Here is an 18,246-nt window from a genome sequence, read left to right on the forward strand (position 1 = left end):
AAATTGAGTAAAAGCACATCAGTTCCCAATTAAAAAAATGACCCCCTCCGCAGTCTCCCGCATGTTACTGACCACCATACTAAGGGGGAAAAGTTGAAAGGCGACACCTCACAGGCCATCTCCTCAGAGTATTCAGCCGTGTTGGGCCTTGACAATATTTTAATATCTTGGATGGTGTATAGTGTTCTCTCATTTCCCTTGAGAAATCAAGATTGTCAAGGGGATTCTGCTGTTTTGCCAGTTCATAGCAAGAGATGGGGATCCAAAACACCTCACAGGAAACCAATGAAGATTCGTGTTGGACAGAAAAATAACGTGGCCACAGCCTCAAAGCAAAAGGCATCTATTTTCAGTGATGAAATATAATATAATTATAAATTGTCTGTTATTTTACTTTCCAAGTATTTTACTTTCCAAGTATTCAATGAAATGTGCATTTGGCAAAAATTCCTTCGAGCCGGATTTGAACCAGCGACCTAAGGATGCCTGTTTTACCACTACAGTCCTCCGCTCTACCAACTGAGCTATCGAAGGCTAGTCAAATCAGTCTCTAGCAAGCTCAATACGAGCTTCCACTTCAACCGTCGACATTCAAACATCTCTTGCAATTCTTGCAAAAAACTACAAATTTGGCTTGTGAGGTTCCCGAATTGAGTAAAAGCACATCAGTTCTCAATTAAAAAAATGACCCCCTCCGCAGTCTCCCGCATGTTACTGACCACCATACTAAGGGGGAAAAGTTGAAAGGCGCGCCTCACAGGCCATCTCCTCAGAGTATTCAGCCGTGTTGGGCCTTGACAATATTTTAATATCTTGGATGGTGTATAGTGTTCTCCCATTTCCTTTGAGAAATCAAGATTGTCAAGGGGATTCTGCTGTTTTGTCAGTTCATAGCAAGAGATGGGGATCCAAAACACCTCACAGGAAACCAACGAAGATTGGTTTCGGACAGAAAAATAACGTGGCCACAGCCTCAAAGCAAAAGGCATCTATTTTCAATGATGAAATATAATATAATTATAAATTGTCTGTTATTTTACTTTCCAAGTATTTTACTTTCCAAGTATTCAATAAAATGTGCATTTGGCAAAAGTCCTTCGAGCCGCATTTGAACCAGCGACCTAAGGATGCCTGTTTTACCACTACAGTCCTCCGCTCTACCAACTGAGCTATCGAAGGCTAGGCAAATCAGTCTCTAGCAAGCTCAATACGAGCTTCCACTTCAACCGTCGACATTCAAACATCTCTTGCAATTCTTGCAAAATACTACAAATTTGGCTTGTGAGGTTCCCGAATTGAGTAAAAGCACATCAGTTCACAATTAAAAAAATGACCCCCTCCGCAGTCTCCCGCATGTTACTGACCACCATACTAAGGAGGAAAAGTTGAAAGGCGGCGCCTCGCAGGCCATCTCCTCAGAGTATTCATCAGTGTTCGGCCATGACAATATTTTAATATCTTGGATGGTGTATAGTGTTCTCTCATTTTCCTTGAGAAATCAAGATTGTCAAGGGGATTCTGCTGTTTTGCCAGTTCATAGCAAGAAATGGGGATCCAAAACACCTCACAGGAAACCACGGAAGATTCGTGTTGGACAGAAAAATAACGTGGCCACAGCCTCAAAGCAAAAGGCATCTATTTTCAGTGATGAAATATAATATAATTATAAATTGTCTGTTATTTTACTTTCCAAGTATTTTACTTTCCAAGTATTCAATAAAATGTGCACTTGGCAAAAGTCCTTCAAGCCGGATTTGAACCAGCGACCTAAGGATGCCTGTTTTACCACTACAATCCTCCGCTCTACCAACTGAGCTATCGAAGGCTTGGCAAATCAATCTCTAGCAAACTTGGCTTGTGAGGTTCCCAAATTGAGTAAAAGCACATCAGTTCCCAATTAAAAAAATGACCCCCTCCGCAGTCTCCCGCATGTTACTGACCACCATACTAAGGGGGAAAAGTTGAAAGGCGACACCTCACAGGCCATCTCCTCAGAGTATTCAGCCGTGTTGGGCCTTGACAATATTTTAATATCTTGGATGGTGTATAGTGTTCTCTCATTTCCCTTGAGAAATCAAGATTGTCAAGGGGATTCTGCTGTTTTGCCAGTTCATAGCAAGAGATGGGGATCCAAAACACCTCACAGGAAACCAATGAAGATTCGTGTTGGACAGAAAAATAACGTGGCCACAGCCTCAAAGCAAAAGGCATCTATTTTCAGTGATGAAATATAATATAATTATAAATTGTCTGTTATTTTACTTTCCAAGTATTTTACTTTCCAAGTATTCAATAAAATGTGCATTTGGCAAAAGTCCTTTGAGCCGGACTTGAACCAGCGACGAGCTATCGAAGGCTTGGCAAATCATTCTCTAGCAAACTCAATACGAGCTTCCACTTCAACCGTCGACTTGTAAACATCTCTTGCAATTCGTGCAAAATACTACAAATTTGGCTTGTGAGGTTCCCGAATTGAGTAAAAGCACATCAGTTCTCAATTAAAAAAATGACCCCCTCCGCAGTCTCCCGCATGTTACTGACCACCATACTAAGGGGGAAAAGTTGAAAGGCGCGCCTCACAGGCCATCTCCTCAGAGTATTCAGCCGTGTTGGGCCTTGACAATATTTTAATATCTTGGATGGTGTATAGTGTTCTCCCATTTCCCTTGAGAAATCAAGATTGTCAAGGGGATTCTGCTGTTTTGTCAGTTCATAGCAAGAGATGGGGATCCAAAACACCTCACAGGAAACCAACGAAGATTGGTTTCGGACAGAAAAATAACGTGGCCACAGCCTCAAAGCAAAAGGCATCTATTTTCAATGATGAAATATAATATAATTATAAATTGTCTGTTATTTTACTTTCCAAGTATTTTACTTTCCAAGTATTCAATAAAATGTGCATTTGGCAAAAGTCCTTCGAGCCGGATTTGAACCAGCGACCTAAGGATGCCTGTTTTATCACTACAGTCCTCCGCTCTACCAACTGAGCTATCGAAGGCTTGGCAAATCATTCTCTAGCAAACTCAATACGAGCTTCCACTTCAACCGTCGACTTGTAAACATCTCTTGCAATTCGTGCAAAATACTACAAATTTGGCTTGTGAGGTTCCCGAATTGAGTAAAAGCACATCAGTTCCCAATTAAAAAAATGACCCCCTCCGCAGTCTCCCGCATGTTACTGACCACCATACTAAGGAGGAAAAGTTGAAAGGCGGCGCCTCACAGGCCATCTCCTCAGAGTATTCAGCCGTGTTGGGCCTTGACAATATTTTAATATCTTGGATGGTGTATAGTGTTCTCTCATTTCCCTTGAGAAATCAAGATTGTCAAGGGGATTCTGCTGTTTTGCCAGTTCATAGCAAGAGATGGGGATCCAAAACACCTCACAGGAAACCAATGAAGATTGGTGTTGGACAGAAACATAACGTGGCGACAGCCTCAAAGCAAAAGGCATCTATTTTCAATGATGAAATATAATATAATTATAAATTGTCTGTTATTTTATTTTCCAAGCATTTTACTTTCCAAGTATTCAATAAAATTTGCATTTGGCAAAAGTCCTTCAATCTGCATTTGAACCAGCGACCTAAGGATGCCTGTTTTACCACTACAGTCCTCTGCTCTACCAACTGAGCTATCGAAGGCTTGGCAAAACAGGCTCTAGCAAGCTCAATACGAGCTTCCACTTCAACCGTCGACATTCAAACATCTCTTGCAATTCGTGCAAAATACTACAAATTTGGCTTGTGAGGTTCCCGAATTGGATAAAAGCACATCAGTTCACAATTAAAAAAATGACCCCCTCCGCAGTCTCCCGCATGTTACTGACCACCATACTAAGGGGGAAAAGTTGAAAGGCGGCGCCTCACAGGCTATCTCCTCAGAGTATTCAGCCGTGTTGGGCCTTGACAATATTTTAATATCTTGGATGGTGTATAGTGTTCTCTCATTTCCCTTGAGAAATCAAGATTGTCAAAAGGATTCTGCTGTTTTGCCAGTTCATAGCAAGAGATGGGGATCCAAAACACCTGACAGGAAACCAATGAAGATTCGTGTTGGACAGAAAAATAACGTGGCCACAGCCTCAAAGCAAAAGGCATCTATTTTCAGTGATGAAATATAATATAATTATAAATTGTCTGTTATTTTACTTTCCAAGTATTTTACTTTCCAAGTATTCAATAAAATGTGCATTTGGCAAAAGTCCTTCGAGCCGGATTTGAACCAGTGACCAAATGATGCCTGTTTTACCACTAAAGTCCTCCGCTCTACCAACTGAGCTATCGAAGGCTTGGCAAATCAGTCTCTAGCAAACTCAATACGAGCTTCCACTTCAACCGTCGACTTGTAAACATCTCTTGCAATTCGTGCAAAATACTACAAATTTGGCTTGTGAGGTTCCCGAATTGAGTAAAAGCACATCAGTTCCCAATTTAAAAAATGACCCCCTCCGCAGTCTCCCGCATGTTACTGACCACCATACTAAGGGGGAAAAGTTGAAAGGCGACACCTCACAGGCCATCTCCTCAGAGTATTCAGCCGTGTTGGGCCTTGACAATATTTTAATATCTTGGATGGTGTATAGTGTTCTCTCATTTCCCTTGAGAAATCAAGATTGTCAAGGGGATTCTGCTGTTTTGCCAGTTCATAGCAAGAGATGGGGATACAAAACACCTCACAGGAAACCAATGAAGATTCGTGTTGGACAGAAAAATAACGTGGCCACAGCCTCAAAGCAAAAGGCATCTATTTTCAGTGATGAAATATAATATAATTATAAATTGTCTGTTATTTTACTTTCCAAGTATTTTACTTTCCAAGTATTCAATAAAATGTGCATTTGGCAAAAATTCCTTCGAGCCGGATTTGAACCAGCGACCTAAGGATGCCTGTTTTACCACTACAGTCCTCCGCTCTACCAACTGAGCTATCGAAGGCTAGGCAAATCAGTCTCTAGCAAGCTCAATACGAGCTTCCACTTCAACCGTCGACATTCAAACATCTCTTGCAATTCTTGCAAAATACTACAAATTTGGCTTGTGAGGTTCCCGAATTGAGTAAAAGCACATCAGTTCACAATTAAAAAAATGACCCCCTCCGCAGTCTCCCGCATGTTACTGACCACCATACTAAGGAGGTAAAGTTGAAAGGCGGCGCCTCGCAGGCCATCTCCTCAGAGTATTCATCAGTGTTCGGCCATGACAATATTTTAATATCTTGGATGGTGTCTAGTATTCTCTCATTTTCCTTGAGAAATCAAGATTGTCAAGGGGATTCTGCTGTTTTGCCAGTTCATAGCAAGAAATGGGGATCCAAAACACCTCACAGGAAACCAAGGAAGATTCGTGTTGGACAGAAAAATAACGTGGCCACAGCCTCAAAGCAAAAGGCATCTATTTTCAGTGATGAAATATAATATAATTATAAATTGTCTGTTATTTTACTTTCCAAGTATTTTACTTTCCAAGTATTCAATAAAATGTGCATTTGGCAAAAGTCCTTTGAGCCGGATTTGAACCAGCGACGAGCTATCGAAGGCTTGGCAAATCATTCTCTAGCAAACTCAATACGAGCTTCCACTTCAACCGTAGATTTGTAAACATCTCTTTCAATTCGTGCACAATACTACAAATTTTGTTTGTGAGGTTCCCGAATTGAGTAAAAGCACATCAGTTCTCAATTAAAAAAATGACCCCCTCCACAGTCTCCCGCATGACCACCATACTAAGGGGGAAAAGTTGAAAGGCGCGCCTCACAGGCCATCTCCTCAGAGTATTCAGCCGTGTTGGGCCTTGACAATATTTTAATATCTTGGATGGTGTATAGTGTTCTCCCATTTCCCTTGAGAAATCAAGATTGTCAAGGGGATTCTGCTGTTTTGTCAGTTCATAGCAAGAGATGGGGATCCAAAACACCTCACAGGAAACCAACGAAGATTGGTTTCGGACAGAAAAATAACGCGGCCACAGCCTCAAAGCAAAAGGCATCTATTTTCAATGATGAAATATAATATAATTATAAATTGCCTGTTATTTTACTTTCCAAGTATTTTACTTTCCAAGTATTCAATAAAATGTGCATTTGGCAAAAGTCCTTCGAGCCGGATTTGAACCAGCGACCTAAGGATGCCTGTTTTATCACTACAGTCCTCCGCTCTACCAACTGAGCTTTCGAAGGCTTGGCAAATCATTCTCTAGCAAACTCAATACGAGCTTCCACTTCAACCGTCGACTTGTAAACATCTCTTGCAATTCGTGCAAAATACTACAAATTTGGCTTGTGAGGTTCCCGAATTGAGTAAAAGCACATCAGTTCCCAATTAAAAAAATGACCCCCTCCGCAGTCTCCCGCATGTTACTGACCACCATACTAAGGAGGAAAAGTTGAAAGGCGGCGCCTCACAGGCCATCTCCTCAGAGTATTCAGCCGTGTTGGGCCTTGACAATATTTTAATATCTTGGATGGTGTATAGTGTTCTCTCATTTCCCTTGAGAAATCAAGATTGTCAAGGGGATTCTGCTGTTTTGCCAGTTCATAGCAAGAGATGGGGATCCAAAACACCTCACAGGAAACCAATGAAGATTGGTGTTGGACAGAAACATAACGTGGCGACAGCCTCAAAGCAAAAGGCATCTATTTTCAGTGATGAAATATAATATAATTATAAATTGTCTGTTATTTTACTTTCCAAGTATTTTACTTTCCAAGTATTCAATAAAATGTGCACTTGGCAAAAGTCCTTCGAGCCGGATTTGAACCAGCGACCTAAGGATGCCTGTTTTACCACTACAGTCCTCCGCTCTACCAACTGAGCTATCGAAGGCTTGGCAAATCATTCTCTAGCAAACTTGGCTTGTGAGGTTCCCAAATTGAGTAAAAGCACATCAGTTCCCAATTAAAAAAATGACCCCCTCCGCAGTCTCCCGCATGTTACTGACCACCATACTAAGGGGGAAAAGTTGAAAGGCGACACCTCACAGGCCATCTCATCTCCTCAGAGTATTCAGCCGTGTTGGGCCTTGACAATATTTTAATATCTTGGATGGTGTATAGTGTTCTCTCATTTCCCTTGAGAAATCAAGATTGTCAAGGGGATTCTGCTGTTTTGCCAGTTCATAGCAAGAGATGGGGATCCAAAACACCTCACAGGAAACCAATGAAGATTCGTGTTGGACAGAAAAATAACGTGGCCACAGCCTCAAAGCAAAAGGCATCTATTTTCAGTGATGAAATATAATATAATTATAAATTGTCTGTTATTTTACTTTCCAAGTATTTTACTTTCCAAGTATTCAATAAAATGTGCATTTGGCAAAAATTCCTTCGAGCCGGATTTGAACCAGCGACCTAAGGATGCCTGTTTTACCACTACAGTCCTCCGCTCTACCAACTGAGCTATCGAAGGCTAGGCAAACCAGTCTCTAGCAAGCTCAATACGAGCTTCCACTTCAACCGTCGACATTCAAACATCTCTTGCAATTCTTGCAAAATACTACAAATTTGGCTTGTGAGGTTCCCGAATTGAGTAAAAGCACATCAGTTCACAATTAAAAAAATGACCCCCTCCGCAGTCTCCCGCATGTTACTGACCACCATACTAAGGAGGAAAAGTTGAAAGGCGGCGCCTCGCAGGCCATCTCCTCAGAGTATTCATCAGTGTTGGGCCATGACAATATTTTAATATCTTGGATGGTGTATAGTGTTCTCTCATTTTCCTTGAGAAATCAAGATTGTCAAGGGGATTCTGCTGTTTTGCCAGTTCATAGCAAGAAATGGGGATCCAAAACACCTCACAGGAAACCAAGGAAGATTCGTGTTGGACAGAAAAATAACGTGGCCACAGCCTCAAAGCAAAAGGCATCTATTTTCAGTGATGAAATATAATATAATTATAAATTGTCTGTTATTTTACTTTCCAAGTATTTTACTTTCCAAGTATTCAATAAAATGTGCATTTGGCAAAAGTCCTTTGAGGCGGATTTGAACCAGCGACGAGCTATCGAAGGCTTGGCAAATCATTCTCTAGCAAACTCAATACGAGCTTCCACTTCAACCGTCGACTTGTAAACATCTCTTGCAATTCGTGCAAAATTCTACAAATTTGGCTTGTGAGGTTCCCAAATTGAGTAAAAGCACATCAGTTCACAATTAAAAAAATGACCCCCTCCGCAGTCTCCCGCATGTTACTGACCACCATACTAAGGGGGAAAAGTTGAAAGGCGGCGCCTCACAGGCCATCTCCTCAGAGTATTCAGCCGTGTTGGGCCTTGACAATATTTTAATATCTTGGATGGTGTATACTGTTCTCTCATTTCCCTTGAGAAATCAAGATTGTCAAGGGGATTCTGCTGTTTTGCCAGTTCATAGCAAGAGATGGGGATCCAAAACACCTGACAGGAAACCAATGAAGATTCGTGTTGGACAGAAAAATAACATGGCCACAGCCTCAAAGCAAAAGGCATCTATTTTCAGTAATGAAATATAATATAATTATAAATTGTCTGTTATTTTACTTTCCAAGTATTTTACTTTCCAAGTATTCAATAAAATTTGCATTTGGCAAAAGTCCTTCAATCCGGATTTCAACCAGCGACCTAAGGATGCCTGTTTTACCACTACAGTCCTCCGCTCTACCAACTGAGCTATCGAAGGCTTGGCAAATCAGTCTCTAGCAAGCTCAATACGAGCTTCCACTTCAACCGTCGACATGCAAACATCTATTGCAATTCGTGCAAAATACTACAAATTTGGCTTGTTAGGTTCCCGAATTGAGTAAAAGCACATCAGTTCCCAATTAAAAAAAATGACCCCCTCCGCAGTCTCCCGCATGTTACTGACCACCATACTAAGGAGGAAAAGTTGAAAGGCGGCGCCTCACAGGCCATCTCCTCAGAGTATTCATCAGTGTTCGGCCTTGACAATATTTTAATATCTTGGATGGTGTATAGTGTTCTCCCATTTCCCTTGAGAAATCAAGATTGTCAAGGGGATTCTGCTGTTTTGCCAGTTCATAGCAAGAGATGGGGATCCAAAACACCTCACAGGAAAACAATGAAGATTGGTGTTGGACAGAAACATAACGTGGCCACAGCCTCAAAGCAAAAGGCATCTATTTTCAGTGATGAAATATAATATAATTATAAATTGTCTGTTATTTTATTTTCCAAGTATTTTACTTTCCAAGTATTCAATAAAATGTGCATTTGGCAAAAGTCCTTCGAGCCGGATTTGAACCAGCAACCTAAGGATGCCTGTTTTACCACTACAGTCCTCCGCTCTACCAACTGAGCTATCAAAGGCTTGGCAAATCATTCTCTAGCAAACTCAATATGAGCTTCCACTTAAACCGTCGACTTGTAAACATCTCTTGCAATTCGTGCAAAATACTACAAATTTGGCTTGTGAGGTTCCCGAATTGAGTAAAAGCACATCAGTTCCCAATTAAAAAAATGACCCCCTCCGCAGTCTCCCGCATGTTACTGACCACCATACTAAGGGGGAAAAGTTGAAAGGCGGCGCCTCACAGGCCATCTCCTCAGAGTATTCAGCCGTGTTGGGCCTTGACAATATTTTAATATCTTGGATGATGTATAGTGTTCTCCCATTTCCCTTGAGAAATCAAGATTGTCAAGGGGATTCTGCTGTTTTGCCAGTTCATAGCAAGAGATGGGGATCCAAAACACCTCACAGGAAACCAATGAAGATTCGTGTTGGACAGAAAAATAACGTGGCCACATTCTCAAAGCAAAAGGCATCTATTTTCAGTGATGAAATATAATATAATTATAAATTGTCTGTTATTTTACTTTCCAAGTATTTTACTTTCCAAGTATTCAATAAAATGTGCATTTGGCAAAAGTCCTTTGAGCCGGATTTGAACCAGCGACGAGCTATCGAAGGCTTGGCAAATCATTCTCTAGCAAACTCAATACGAGCTTCCACTTCAACCGTCGACTTGTAAACATCTCTTGCAATTCGTGCAAAATACTACAAATTTGGCTTGTGAGGTTCCCGAATTGAGTAAAAGCACATCAGTTCTCAATTAAAAAAATGACCCCCTCCGCAGTCTCCCGCATGTTACTGACCACCATACTAAGGGGGAAAAGTTGAAAGGCGCGCCTCACAGGCCATCTCCTCAGAGTATTCAGCCGTGTTGGGCCTTGACAATATTTTAATATCTTGGATGGTGTATAGTGTTCTCCCATTTCCTTTGAGAAATCAAGATTGTCAAGGGGATTCTGCTGTTTTGTCAGTTCATAGCAAGAGATGGGGATCCAAAACACCTCACAGGAAACCAACGAAGATTTGTTTCGGACAGAAAAATAACGTGGCCACAGCCTCAAAGCAAAAGGCATCTATTTTCAATGATGAAATATAATATAATTATAAATTGTCTGTTATTTTACTTTCCAAGTATTTTACTTTCCAAGTATTCAATAAAATGTGCATTTGGCAAAAGTCCTTCGAGCCGGATTTGAACCAGTGACCTAAGGATGCCTGTTTTACCACTACAGTCCTCCGCTCTACCAACTGAGCTATCGAAGGCTAGGCAAATCAGTCTCTAGCAAGCTCAATACGAGCTTCCACTTCAACCGTCGACATTCAAACATCTCTTGCAATTCTTGCAAAATACTACAAATTTGGCTTGTGAGGTTCCCGAATTGAGTAAAAGCACATCAGTTCACAATTAAAAAAATGACCCCCTCCGCAGTCTCCCGCATGTTACTGACCACCATACTAAGGAGGAAAAGTTGAAAGGCGGCGCCTCGCAGGCCATCTCCTCAGAGTATTCATCAGTGTTCGGCCATGACAATATTTTAATATCTTGGATGGTGTATAGTGTTCTCTCATTTTCCTTGAGAAATCAAGATTGTCAAGGGGATTCTGCTGTTTTGCCAGTTCATAGCAAGAAATGGGGATCCAAAACACCTCACAGGAAACCACGGAAGATTCGTGTTGGACAGAAAAATAACGTGGCCACAGCCTCAAAGCAAAAGGCATCTATTTTCAGTGATGAAATATAATATAATTATAAATTGTCTGTTATTTTACTTTCCAAGTATTTTACTTTCCAAGTATTCAATGAAATGTGCATTTGGCAAAAATTCCTTCGAGCCGGATTTGAACCAGCGACCTAAGGATGCCTGTTTTACCACTACAGTCCTCCGCTCTACCAACTGAGCTATCGAAGGCTAGGCAAATCAGTCTCTAGCAAGCTCAATACGAGCTTCCACTTCAACCGTCGACATTCAAACATCTCTTGCAATTCTTGCAAAAAACTACAAATTTGGCTTGTGAGGTTCCCGAATTGAGTAAAAGCACATCAGTTCTCAATTAAAAAAATGACCCCCTCCGCAGTCTCCCGCATGTTACTGACCACCATACTAAGGGGGAAAAGTTGAAAGGCGCGCCTCACAGGCCATCTCCTCAGAGTATTCAGCCGTGTTGGGCCTTGACAATATTTTAATATCTTGGATGGTGTATAGTGTTCTCCCATTTCCTTTGAGAAATCAAGATTGTCAAGGGGATTCTGCTGTTTTGTCAGTTCATAGCAAGAGATGGGGATCCAAAACACCTCACAGGAAACCAACGAAGATTGGTTTCGGACAGAAAAATAACGTGGCCACAGCCTCAAAGCAAAAGGCATCTATTTTCAATGATGAAATATAATATAATTATAAATTGTCTGTTATTTTACTTTCCAAGTATTTTACTTTCCAAGTATTCAATAAAATGTGCATTTGGCAAAAGTCCTTCGAGCCGGATTTGAACCAGCGACCTAAGGATGCCTGTTTTACCACTACAGTCCTCCGCTCTACCAACTGAGCTATCGAAGGCTAGGCAAATCAGTCTCTAGCAAGCTCAATACGAGCTTCCACTTCAACCGTCGACATTCAAACATCTCTTGCAATTCTTGCAAAATACTACAAATTTGGCTTGTGAGGTTCCCGAATTGAGTAAAAGCACATCAGTTCACAATTAAAAAAATGACCCCCTCCGCAGTCTCCCGCATGTTACTGACCACCATACTAAGGAGGAAAAGTTGAAAGGCGGCGCCTCGCAGGCCATCTCCTCAGAGTATTCATCAGTGTTCGGCCATGACAATATTTTAATATCTTGGATGGTGTATAGTGTTCTCTCATTTTCCTTGAGAAATCAAGATTGTCAAGGGGATTCTGCTGTTTTGCCAGTTCATAGCAAGAAATGGGGATCCAAAACACCTCACAGGAAACCACGGAAGATTCGTGTTGGACAGAAAAATAACGTGGCCACAGCCTCAAAGCAAAAGGCATCTATTTTCAGTGATGAAATATAATATAATTATAAATTGTCTGTTATTTTACTTTCCAAGTATTTTACTTTCCAAGTATTCAATAAAATGTGCATTTGGCAAAAGTCCTTTGAGCCGGACTTGAACCAGCGACGAGCTATCGAAGGCTTGGCAAATCATTCTCTAGCAAACTCAATACGAGCTTCCACTTCAACCGTCGACTTGTAAACATCTCTTGCAATTCGTGCAAAATACTACAAATTTGGCTTGTGAGGTTCCCGAATTGAGTAAAAGCACATCAGTTCCCAATTTAAAAAATGACCCCCTCCGCAGTCTCCCGCATGTTACTGACCACCATACTAAGGGGGAAAAGTTGAAAGGCGGCGCCTCACAGGCCATCTCCTCAGAGTATTCAGCCGTGTTGGGCCTTGACAATATTTTAATATCTTGGATGATGTATAGTGTTCTCCCATTTCCCTTGAGAAATCAAGATTGTCAAGGGGATTCTGCTGTTTTGTCAGTTCATAGCAAGAGATGGGGATCCAAAACACCTCACAGGAAACCAACGAAGATTGGTGTCGGACAGAAAAATAACGTGGCCACAGCCTCAAATCAAAAGGCATCTATTTTCAGTGATGAAATATAATATAATTATAAATTGTCTGTTATTTTACTTTCCAAGTATTTTACTTTCCAAGTATTCAATAAAATGTGCACTTGGCAAAAGTCCTTCAAGCCGGATTTGAACCAGCGACCTAAGGATGCCTGTTTTACCACTACAATCCTCCGCTCTACCAACTGAGCTATCGAAGGCTTGGCAAATCATTCTCTAGCAAACTTGGCTTGTGAGGTTCCCAAATTGAGTAAAAGCACATCAGTTCCCAATTAAAAAAATGACCCCCTCCGCAGTCTCCCGCATGTTACTGACCACCATACTAAGGGGGAAAAGTTGAAAGGCGACACCTCACAGGCCATCTCCTCAGAGTATTCAGCCGTGTTGGGCCTTGACAATATTTTAATATCTTGGATGGTGTATAGTGTTCTCTCATTTCCCTTGAGAAATCAAGATTGTCAAGGGGATTCTGCTGTTTTGCCAGTTCATAGCAAGAGATGGGGATCCAAAACACCTCACAGGAAACCAATGAAGATTCGTGTTGGACAGAAAAATAACGTGGCCACAGCCTCAAAGCAAAAGGCATCTATTTTCAGTGATGAAATATAATATAATTATAAATTGTCTGTTATTTTACTTTCCAAGTATTTTACTTTCCAAGTATTCAATAAAATGTGCATTTGGCAAAAGTCCTTTGAGCCGGACTTGAACCAGCGACGAGCTATCGAAGGCTTGGCAAATCATTCTCTAGCAAACTCAATACGAGCTTCCACTTCAACCGTCGACTTGTAAACATCTCTTGCAATTCGTGCAAAATACTACAAATTTGGCTTGTGAGGTTCCCGAATTGAGTAAAAGCACATCAGTTCTCAATTAAAAAAATGACCCCTTCCGCAGTCTCCCGCATGTTACTGACCACCATACTAAGGTGGAAAAGTTGAAAGGCGCGCCTCACAGGCCATCTCCTCAGAGTATTCAGCCGTGTTGGGCCTTGACAATATTTTAATATCTTGGATGGTGTATAGTGTTCTCCCATTTCCCTTGAGAAATCAAGATTGTCAAGGGGATTCTGCTGTTTTGTCAGTTCATAGCAAGGGATGGGGATCCAAAACACCTCACAGGAAACCAACGAAGATTGGTTTCGGACAGAAAAATAACGTGGCCACAGCCTCAAAGCAAAAGGCATCTATTTTCAATGATGAAATATAATATAATTATAAATTGTCTGTTATTTTACTTTCCAAGTATTTTACTTTCCAAGTATTCAATAAAATGTGCATTTGGCAAAAGTCCTTCGAGCCGGATTTGAACCAGCGACCTAAGGATGCCTGTTTTATCACTACAGTCCTCCGCTCTACCAACTGAGCTATCGAAGGCTTGGCAAATCATTCTCTAGCAAACTCAATACGAGCTTCCACTTCAACCGTCGACTTGTAAACATCTCTTGCAATTCGTGCAAAATACTACAAATTTGGCTTGTGAGGTTCCCGAATTGAGTAAAAGCACATCAGTTCCCAATTAAAAAAATGACCCCCTCCGCAGTCTCCCGCATGTTACTGACCACCATACTAAGGAGGAAAAGTTGAAAGGCGGCGCCTCACAGGCCATCTCCTCAGAGTATTCAGCCGTGTTGGGCCTTGACAATATTTTAATATCTTGGATGGTGTATAGTGTTCTCTCATTTCCCTTGAGAAATCAAGATTGTCAAGGGGATTCTGCTGTTTTGCCAGTTCATAGCAAGAGATGGGGATCCAAAACACCTCACAGGAAACCAATGAAGATTGGTGTTGGACAGAAACATAACGTGGCGACAGCCTCAAAGCAAAAGGCATCTATTTTCAATGATGAAATATAATATAATTATAAATTGTCTGTTATTTTATTTTCCAAGCATTTTACTTTCCAAGTATTCAATAAAATTTGCATTTGGCAAAAGTCCTTCAATCTGCATTTGAACCAGCGACCTAAGGATGCCTGTTTTACCACTACAGTCCTCTGCTCTACCAACTGAGCTATCGAAGGCTTGGCAAATCATTCTCTAGCAAACTCAATACGAGCTTCCACTTCAACCGTAGATTTGTAAACATCTCTTTCAATTCGTGCACAATACTACAAATTTTGTTTGTGAGGTTCCCGAATTGAGTAAAAGCACATCAGTTCTCAATTAAAAAAATGACCCCCTCCGCAGTCTCCCGCATGACCACCATACTAAGGGGGAAAAGTTGAAAGGCGCGCCTCACAGGCCATCTCCTCAGAGTATTCAGCCGTGTTGGGCCTTGACAATATTTTAATATCTTGGATGGTGTATAGTGTTCTCCCATTTCCCTTGAGAAATCAAGATTGTCAAGGGGATTCTGCTGTTTTGTCAGTTCATAGCAAGAGATGGGGATCCAAAACACCTCACAGGAAACCAACGAAGATTGGTTTCGGACAGAAAAATAACGCGGCCACAGCCTCAAAGCAAAAGGCATCTATTTTCAATGATGAAATATAATATAATTATAAATTGTCTGTTATTTTACTTTCCAAGTATTTTACTTTCCAAGTATTCAATAAAATGTGCATTTGGCAAAAGTCCTTCGAGCCGGATTTGAACCAGCGACCTAAGGATGCCTGTTTTATCACTACAGTCCTCCGCTCTACCAACTGAGCTTTCGAAGGCTTGGCAAATCATTCTCTAGCAAACTCAATACGAGCTTCCACTTCAACCGTCGACTTGTAAACATCTCTTGCAATTCGTGCAAAATACTACAAATTTGGCTTGTGAGGTTCCCGAATTGAGTAAAAGCACATCAGTTCCCAATTAAAAAAATGACCCCTCCGCAGTCTCCCGCATGTTACTGACCACCATACTAAGGAGGAAAAGTTGAAAGGCGGCGCCTCACAGGCCATCTCCTCAGAGTATTCAGCCGTGTTGGGCCTTGACAATATTTTAATATCTTGGATGGTGTATAGTGTTCTCTCATTTCCCTTGAGAAATCAAGATTGTCAAGGGGATTCTGCTGTTTTGCCAGTTCATAGCAAGAGATGGGGATCCAAAACACCTCACAGGAAACCAATGAAGATTGGTGTTGGACAGAAACATAACGTGGCGACAGCCTCAAAGCAAAAGGCATCTATTTTCAATGATGAAATATGATATAATTATAAATTGTCTGTTATTTTATTTTCCAAGCATTTTACTTTCCAAGTATTCAATAAAATTTGCATTTGGCAAAAGTCCTTCAATCTGCATTTGAACCAGCGACCTAAGGATGCCTGTTTTACCACTACAGTCCTCTGCTCTACCAACTGAGCTATCGAAGGCTTGGCAAACCAGGCTCTAGCAAGCTCAATACGAGCTTCCACTTCAACCGTCGACATTCAAACATCTCTTGCAATTCGTGCAAAATACTACATATTTGGCTTGTGAGGTTCCCGAATTGAGTAAAAGCACATCAGTTCACAATTAAAAAAATGACCCCCTCCGCAGTCTCCCGCATGTTACTGACCACCATACTAAGGGGGAAAAGTTGAAAGGCGGCGCCTCACAGGCCATCTCCTCAGAGTATTCAGCCGTGTTGGGCCTTGACAATATTTTAATATCTTGGATGGTGTATAGTGTTCTCTCATTTCCCTTGAGAAATCAAGATTGTCAAGGGGATTCTGCTGTTTTGCCAGTTCATAGCAAGAGATGGGGATCCAAAACACCTCACAGGAAACCAGCGAAGATTCGTGTTGGACAGAAAAATAACATGGTCACAGCCTCAAAGCAAAAGGCATCTATTTTCAGTGATGAAATATAATATAATTATAAATTGTCTGTTATTTTACTTTCCAAGTATTTTACTTTCCAAGTATTCAATAAAATGTGCATTTGGCAAAAGTCCTTCGAGCCGGATTTGAACCAGTGACCTAATGATGGCTGTTTTACCACTACAGTCCTCCGCTCTACCAACTGAGCTATCGAAGGCTTGGCAAATCAGTCTCTAGCAAACTCAATACGAGCTTCCACTTCAACCGTCGACTTGTAAACATCTCTTGCAATTCGTGCAAAATACTACAAATTTGGCTTGTGAGGTTCCCGAATTGAGTAAAAGCACATCAGTTCCCAATTTAAAAAATGACCCCCTCCGCAGTCTCCCGCATGTTACTGACCACCAATCTAAGGAGGAAAAGTTGAAAGGCGGCGCCTCACAGGCCATCTCCTCAGAGTATTCAGCCGTGTTGGGCCTTGACAATATTTTAATATCTTGGATGGTGTATAGTGTTCTCTCATTTCCCTTGAGAAATCAAGATTGTCAAGGGGATTCTGCTGTTTTGCCAGTTCATAGCAAGAGATGGGGATCCAAAACACCTCACAGGAAACCAATGAAGATTGGTGTTGGACAGAAACATAACGTGGCGACAGCCTCAAAGCAAAAGGCATCTATTTTCAATGATGAAATATAATATAATTATAAATTGTCTGTTATTTTATTTTCCAAGCATTTTACTTTCCAAGTATTCAATAAAATTTGCATTTGGCAAAAGTCCTTCAATCTGCATTTGAACCAGCGACCTAAGGATGCCTGTTTTACCACTACAGTCCTCAGCTCTACCAACTGAGCTATCGAAGGCTTGGCAAATCAGTCTCTAGCAAGCTCAATACGAGCTTCCACTTCAACCGTCGACATTCAAACATCTCTTGCAATTCGTGCAAAATACTACAAATTTGGCTTGTGAGGTTCCCGAATTGAGTAAAAGCACATCAGTTCACAATTAAAAAAATGACCCCCTCCGCAGTCTCCCGCATGTTACTGACCACCATACTAAGGGGGAAAAGTTGAAAGGCGGCGCCTCACAGGCCATCTCCTCAGAGTATTCAGCCGTGTTGGGCCTTGACAATATTTTAATATCTTGGATGGTGTATAGTGTTCTCTCATTTCCCTTGAGAAATCAAGATTGTCAAGGGGATTCTGCTGTTCTGCCAGTTCATAGCAAGAGATGGGGATCCAAAACACCTCACATGAAACCAATGAAGATTCGTGTTGGACAGAAACATAACGTGGCCACAGCCTCAAAGCAACAGGCATCTATTTTCAGTGATGAAATATAATATAATTATAAATTGTCTGTTATTTTACTTTCCAAGTATTTTACTTTCCAAGTATTCAATAAAATTTGCATTTGGCAAAAGTCCTTCGAGCGGGATTTGAACCAGCAACCTAAGGATGCCTGTTGTACCACTACAGTCCTCCGCTCTACCAACTGAGCTATCGAAGGCTTGGCAAATCATTTTCTAGCAAACTCAATACGAGCTTCCACTTCAACCGTCGACTTGTAAACATCTCTTGCAATTCGTGCAAAATACTACAAATTTGGCTTGTGAGGTTCCCAA

The 18,246-nt window shown here is 41.2% G+C and overlaps 10 non-coding genes across 10 annotated transcripts; all 10 read right to left on the reverse strand.

The window, feature by feature from the left end:
- Nucleotides 1-448: 448 nt before the first annotated feature.
- TRNAY-GUA (transfer RNA tyrosine (anticodon GUA)) lies at nucleotides 449-534 on the reverse strand. The gene is given in 2 exon segments: nucleotides 449-484; nucleotides 498-534. It is a non-coding gene; the product is annotated as a tRNA-Tyr (tRNA).
- Nucleotides 535-1,739: 1,205 nt separating this feature from the next.
- TRNAY-GUA (transfer RNA tyrosine (anticodon GUA)) lies at nucleotides 1,740-1,825 on the reverse strand. Its single transcript is given in 2 exon segments — nucleotides 1,740-1,775; nucleotides 1,789-1,825. It is a non-coding gene; the product is annotated as a tRNA-Tyr (tRNA).
- Nucleotides 1,826-2,915: 1,090 nt separating this feature from the next.
- TRNAY-GUA (transfer RNA tyrosine (anticodon GUA)) lies at nucleotides 2,916-3,001 on the reverse strand. Its single transcript is given in 2 exon segments — nucleotides 2,916-2,951; nucleotides 2,965-3,001. It is a non-coding gene; the product is annotated as a tRNA-Tyr (tRNA).
- A 1,853-nt stretch (nucleotides 3,002-4,854) lies between these two features.
- Nucleotides 4,855-4,940, reverse strand: TRNAY-GUA (transfer RNA tyrosine (anticodon GUA)). The gene is given in 2 exon segments: nucleotides 4,855-4,890; nucleotides 4,904-4,940. It is a non-coding gene; the product is annotated as a tRNA-Tyr (tRNA).
- Nucleotides 4,941-6,740: 1,800 nt separating this feature from the next.
- Nucleotides 6,741-6,826, reverse strand: TRNAY-GUA (transfer RNA tyrosine (anticodon GUA)). The gene is given in 2 exon segments: nucleotides 6,741-6,776; nucleotides 6,790-6,826. It is a non-coding gene; the product is annotated as a tRNA-Tyr (tRNA).
- Nucleotides 6,827-7,322: 496 nt separating this feature from the next.
- TRNAY-GUA (transfer RNA tyrosine (anticodon GUA)) lies at nucleotides 7,323-7,408 on the reverse strand. Its single transcript is given in 2 exon segments — nucleotides 7,323-7,358; nucleotides 7,372-7,408. It is a non-coding gene; the product is annotated as a tRNA-Tyr (tRNA).
- Nucleotides 7,409-11,109: 3,701 nt separating this feature from the next.
- Nucleotides 11,110-11,195, reverse strand: TRNAY-GUA (transfer RNA tyrosine (anticodon GUA)). The gene is given in 2 exon segments: nucleotides 11,110-11,145; nucleotides 11,159-11,195. It is a non-coding gene; the product is annotated as a tRNA-Tyr (tRNA).
- A 559-nt stretch (nucleotides 11,196-11,754) lies between these two features.
- TRNAY-GUA (transfer RNA tyrosine (anticodon GUA)) lies at nucleotides 11,755-11,840 on the reverse strand. Its single transcript is given in 2 exon segments — nucleotides 11,755-11,790; nucleotides 11,804-11,840. It is a non-coding gene; the product is annotated as a tRNA-Tyr (tRNA).
- A 1,161-nt stretch (nucleotides 11,841-13,001) lies between these two features.
- Nucleotides 13,002-13,087, reverse strand: TRNAY-GUA (transfer RNA tyrosine (anticodon GUA)). Its single transcript is given in 2 exon segments — nucleotides 13,002-13,037; nucleotides 13,051-13,087. It is a non-coding gene; the product is annotated as a tRNA-Tyr (tRNA).
- Nucleotides 13,088-14,177: 1,090 nt separating this feature from the next.
- On the reverse strand, nucleotides 14,178-14,263 carry TRNAY-GUA (transfer RNA tyrosine (anticodon GUA)). Its single transcript is given in 2 exon segments — nucleotides 14,178-14,213; nucleotides 14,227-14,263. It is a non-coding gene; the product is annotated as a tRNA-Tyr (tRNA).
- Nucleotides 14,264-18,246: the final 3,983 nt, after the last annotated feature.

Source organism: Ambystoma mexicanum, chromosome 1p (genome assembly GCF_040938575.1).
Source record: "Ambystoma mexicanum isolate Mex_15411 chromosome 1p, UKY_AmexF1_1, whole genome shotgun sequence".
Lineage (NCBI taxonomy): Eukaryota > Metazoa > Chordata > Amphibia > Caudata > Ambystomatidae > Ambystoma > Ambystoma mexicanum.